Source organism: Mauremys reevesii, linkage group 12 (genome assembly GCF_016161935.1).
Source record: "Mauremys reevesii isolate NIE-2019 linkage group 12, ASM1616193v1, whole genome shotgun sequence".
NCBI lineage: Eukaryota > Metazoa > Chordata > Testudines > Geoemydidae > Mauremys > Mauremys reevesii.
This window is the reverse complement of record NC_052634.1, coordinates 34,849,280-34,854,279: the sequence shown is the minus strand read 5'-3', so window position 1 is coordinate 34,854,279 and position 5,000 is coordinate 34,849,280. Positions and strand designations below refer to the sequence as shown.

Here is a 5,000-nt window from a genome sequence, read left to right as displayed (position 1 = left end):
GGCGGGGAAGCCGGGCCCGCGCCCGGTCCCCGCCCGCCACCGAGGAGACGCCCTCGGGACGACGGAAGTCGATGTGGGTCCCTGGGATCGGTGCGCGCGAAAAGGCAAAGGGTCCCGATCCGCCTGAACACCGGACGGCCCCACCGTCGGGGTGCCGGCCCGCGAAGGGCCCTTCCCGTCGCGAACGTCAGGGCCACATCGGTCGGGAGGACAGCGGCCGGCGGGGTGTTCCCCCTCCTCCGGAGAGCGGGGGGGCGCCGACGCTCAAAGCTCGGGTCCGGCCGCCTGGCCTGCGCGGCGGACGTGCCGGGTTGGCTTCCGACACTTGGGCAGCGAGCCGGGGAAAGGAGGCCGTGGCCGTGGCCGCTTTCCCCCCCGGGCGAGGTCGGGTACCAAACTCGGATTGGTCCCCTAGGCTGAGCTCCGGTTCTCAGAGGTTCTGAAAACCCTGTCCTCAAAAATCTCCGCGCACCTTTTTCAAGGGACACGTCGGAAAAGGCCAGCCCGGACTCAGCGGGACGAACTCGAAAATCGCGCCGACCTCCTGGTTACCTCGGTCGGCCGAGGCGGTTTCGGGCGACCCCTTCCGGACTTCCGCGGCAAGACCGACCGCCAGGTCAACCCCGTGCTAGCCGACGGGGTTGACCTGCTCTCCGAGAGGGGACTTGGAAAAAATTTTCAGCCCGCGTCCCCGGGGGTTGACCTGGTGGCCGGGGGGGGACTTTGAATTTTTTTTCTTCCGACTCGGACAAATATCGATCGGCCCGCTTCCTCCGGCCTTAACCAGGCCGCCGAGCGGCCCGCCGTCCTCGGCCGCGGAGAGTGACTTTCCCCCGGTCGTTTGGATCGGGCGCGTGGAAGTTTTTTTTTTTTTTTTTCCAAAATTTGCCCAGAGGCTCCGGGGAGTTCTGCAAGGTCACCCCCGGCCCCCGAGCGGAAAAAAAAAATTTTTTTTGGAAAAAAGGATCGGGCCCTCCGAGACCGGGTCCTCGCCGCCAGGCAAGCCGCCCAGGGCTCACCCTCCTCGGCCGCGGAGAGTGACTTTCCCCCGGTCGTTTGGATCGGGCGCGTGGAAGTTTTTTTCCAAAATTTGCCCAGAGGCTCCGGGGAGTTCTACTAGGTCACCCCGGTCCCCGGAGCGGAAAAAAAAAATTTTTGGAAAAAGGATCGGGCCCTCCGAGACCGGGTCCTCGCCGCCAGGCAAGCCGCCCAGGGCTCACCCAACTCGGCCGCGGAGAGTGACTTTCCGCCCGGAGAGATAGCCGGCCACCAGGTAAACCCGGAGCCTCGGAAGACGAAGGGAGAACCGGGTTGACCTGGTGGCCGACCGGAGAGATCGCCGGCCACCAGGTAAACCCGGAGCTCCGACGGCCGTAGGGAGAACCGGGTTGACCTGGTGGCAGGCAGGGGACTTTGAAAAAAAAATCCCCTGCCCGGGAAACAAACCGGCCACCAGGTCAACCCGGCGAAACCAAAGGGTTGGACCGGGTGGTCGGGAAGGGACTTTGAGTCATTTCCTCCCGGACCTTCCGGGGGTCGACTATTAAGCCGGCCCCTTGGACCTGCCCGGGGCCGGACCGTTAAGCCTCACCCCGGAGAGTCTGGGGGACGACAGGGAAGCCTGCCCCGGAGATCCCGGGGGAGGACCGTTAATCCTGACACCGCAGAGTCTGGGGGACGGCTGATGAGCCTCCCCGCCGCGGACCTGCCGGGGGTCGACTATTAAGCCGGCCACGGACCCGCCCGGGCTCGACTCTTAAGCCGCCCCCCGGACCCGCCCGGGCTCGACTATTAAGCCCCCCTCGGAGGTCCTGAGGAGCCGCGCTGCGCTGCCCTCGGTGTTGGGGGACCGCCGGCCCGGAAGGCAAACCGGCCACCAGGTCAACCCGTGGAAACCAAAGGGGTGGCCTGGTGGCCGGAAAGCCGACGGGCCGCCAGGTCAACCCGGAGCCCCGGCCGACGAAGGGGAGAACCGGGTTGACCTGCTGGCCGGCCGCAGCGGTCCCCGGCCACCAGGTAAACCCGGAGCTCCGACGGCCGTAGGGAGAACCGGGTTGACCTGCTGCGCGGCCGCAGCGGCAGGCGGCCACCAGGTAAACCCGGAGCTCCGACTGACGTAGGGAGAACCGGGTTGACCTGCTGGCCGGCCTGAGCGGTCCCCGGCCACCAGGTAAACCCGGAGCTCCGACGGCCCTAGGGAGAACCGCGTTGATCTGGTGGCAGGCAAGGGACTTTCAAAAACTCCCCTGCCCGGGAGACCGACCCGCCTCCAGGTCAACCCGTCGAAACCAAAGGTCGGGAAGGGACTTTGAGAAATTTCCTCCCGGACGTGCCGGGGGTCGGCTATTAAGCGGGCCCCTTGGACCTGCCCGGGGCCGGACCGTTAAGCCTCACCCCGCAGAGTCTGGGGGACGGCTGTTAAGCCTCCCCACCGCGGACCTGCCGGGGGTCGACTATTAAGCCGGCCCCGGAGCTGCCGGGTTTCGACTATTAAGCCGGCCCCGGACCTGCCCGGGGTCGACTATTAAGCCCCCCCTCGGAAGTCCTGAGGAACGGTGCTGCCCTGCCCTCGGTGTGGGGGGACCGCCGGCCCGGAAGGCAAACCGGCCACCAGGTCAACCCGTCGAAACCAATGGGGTGACCTGCTGGCCGGCGAGCCAACGGGCCGCCAGGTGAACCCGGAGCCCCGGCCGCTGAAGGGAGAACCGGGTTGACCTGATGGCCGGCCGGTGAGATCGTCGGGCACCAGGTAAACCCGGAGCCCCGAACGACGGCGGGAGAACCGGGTTGACCTGGCGGCCGCCCGGAGAGATCGCCGGCCACCAGGTAAACCCGGAGCTCCGACGGCCGAAGGGAGAACCGGGTTGACCTGCTGCCCGGCAGCAGCGGTCATCGGCCACCAGGTAAACCCGGAGCTCCGACGGACGTAGGGAGAACCGGGTTGACCTGCTGCCCGGCCGCAGCGGTCCCCGGCCACCAGGTCAACCCGGAGCTCCGACGGCCGAAGGGAGAACCGGGTTGACCTGCTGCCCGGCCGCAGCGGTCCCCGGCCACCAGGTAAACCCGGAGCTCCGACGGCCGTAGGGAGAACCGGGTTGACCTGCTGCCCGGCCGCAGCGGTCCTCGGCCACCAGGTAAACCCGGAGCTCCGACGGACGTAGGGAGAACCGGGTTGACCTGCTGCCCGGCAGCAGCGGTCCTCGGCCACCAGGTAAACCCGGAGCTCCGACGGCCGTAGGGACAACCGGGTTGACCTGCTGGCCGGCCTGAGCTGTCCCCGGCCACCAGGTAAACCCGGAGCTCCGACGGACGTAGGGAGAACCGGGTTGACCTGCTGGCCGGCCTGAGCGGTCCCCGGCCACCAGGTAAACCCGGAGCTCCGACGGACGTAGGGAGAACCGGGTTGACCTGCTGGCCGGCCTGAGCGGTCCCCGGCCACCAGGTAAACCCGGAGCTCCGACGGCCGTAGGGAGAACCGGGTTGACCTGCTGGCCGGCCTGAGCGGTCCCCGGCCACCAGGTAAACCCGGAGCTCCGACGGACGTAGGGAGAACCGGGTTGACCTGCTGGCCGGCCTGAGCGGTCCCCGGCCACCAGGTAAACCCGGAGCTCCGACGGCCGTAGGGAGAACCGGGTTGACCTGCTGGCCGGCCTGAGCGGTCCCCGGCCACCAGGTAAACCCGGAGCTCCGACGGACGTAGGGAGAACCGGGTTGACCTGCTGGCCGGCCTGAGCGGTCCCCGGCCACCAGGTAAACCCGGAGCTCCGACGGCCGTAGGGAGAACCGGGTTGACCTGCTGCCCGGCCGCAGTGCTGCCCTCCTGTGGACAAACTTGAGATGACCTCGAGACCGACCGACCGGCCGTCGGGTCGACCCGGTCGGTGGACCTGTTCTCCGGGTGGGCAATCGGACGGCTCCCCTCCCCCGCCCCTCGCACCGTGGGTCCCCCAGGCCGGGCGCCACCGGCAGGGTCCCTCCCGGGCGGGCGGGAGCCACTGGGACGCTCGGGGGCGTGGGAGCGGATCGCCCCCCGCCGAGACCGGGACCCGGCCGCCGGGCGAGCGGCCGGGCGCGCGCGGCCGGGACTGCCTCCCGGCAGTTTGGCTCGGGACCGTGGATGGAAGCGGGCGAGGAGGCTCGGAGCCGGGTGCCTACGGCCATACCGGACCGAAAGCCCCCGATCCCGTCCGATCTCGGAAGGTAAACCGTCCCGGGCCTGGCTAGTACTTGGATGGGTGACCGCCTGGGAATCCCAGGTGCCGTAGGCAGCTTTTCCCGGTCCCGGCCGGCTCCCTCCTTTTCCGGGGAGGGAGGAACCGCGGCGGGGGCCCGAAGGCCCCCTCCTCGCTCCCGAGTCCCCCCCCCCACCACCACCGAGGAGGACCCGCGGCTCCCGAAGCCTCGGGGGGACCCCCCACCCCCGGGGCCCATGGGCGGACGAGGAGTTTGGGGGAGGACCGTTAAGCTTACCCCCGGACTGCTTCGGGAGGACCGTCAAGCCTCACCCCGCAGAGTTTGGGGGACGACAGGGAAGCCTGCCCCGGAGATCCCGGGGGAGGACCGTTAAGCCTCACCCCGCGGAGTCTGGGGGACGACAGGGAAGCCTGCCCCGGAGATCCCGGGGAGGGGACCGTTAAGCCTCACCCCGGAGAGTCTGGCGGACCGTTAAGCCTCACCCCGGAGAGTCTGGGGGACGACTGTTAAGCTGACCCCCGGGGGAGGACCGTCGAGCCTGACCCCGCAGAGTTTGGGGGACGACAGGGAAGCCTGGCCCCGGAGATCCCGGGGGAGGACCGTTAAGCCTCACCCCGCAGAGTCTGGGGGAACGACTGGTAAGCTTTCCCCCCGGACTGCTGGGGGAACGACCGTTGAGCCTCCCCCCGGACCTGCCCGGGGGGGTCGACTATTAAGCCGGCCCCGGACCCGCCCGGGGATCGACTATTAAGCCGGGCCCGGACCCGCCCGGGGTCGACTATTAAGCCGGCCCCGGACCCGCCCGG

General features: G+C 69.0%; 1 non-coding gene across 1 annotated transcript; it reads left to right on the top strand.

Moving 5' to 3' along the window:
* Nucleotides 1–4,149: 4,149 nt before the first annotated feature.
* LOC120376091 lies at nucleotides 4,150–4,268 on the top strand. The gene has a single exon (XR_005587011.1). It is a non-coding gene; the product is annotated as a 5S ribosomal RNA (ribosomal RNA).
* The last annotated feature ends 732 nt before the right edge of the window (nucleotides 4,269–5,000 follow it).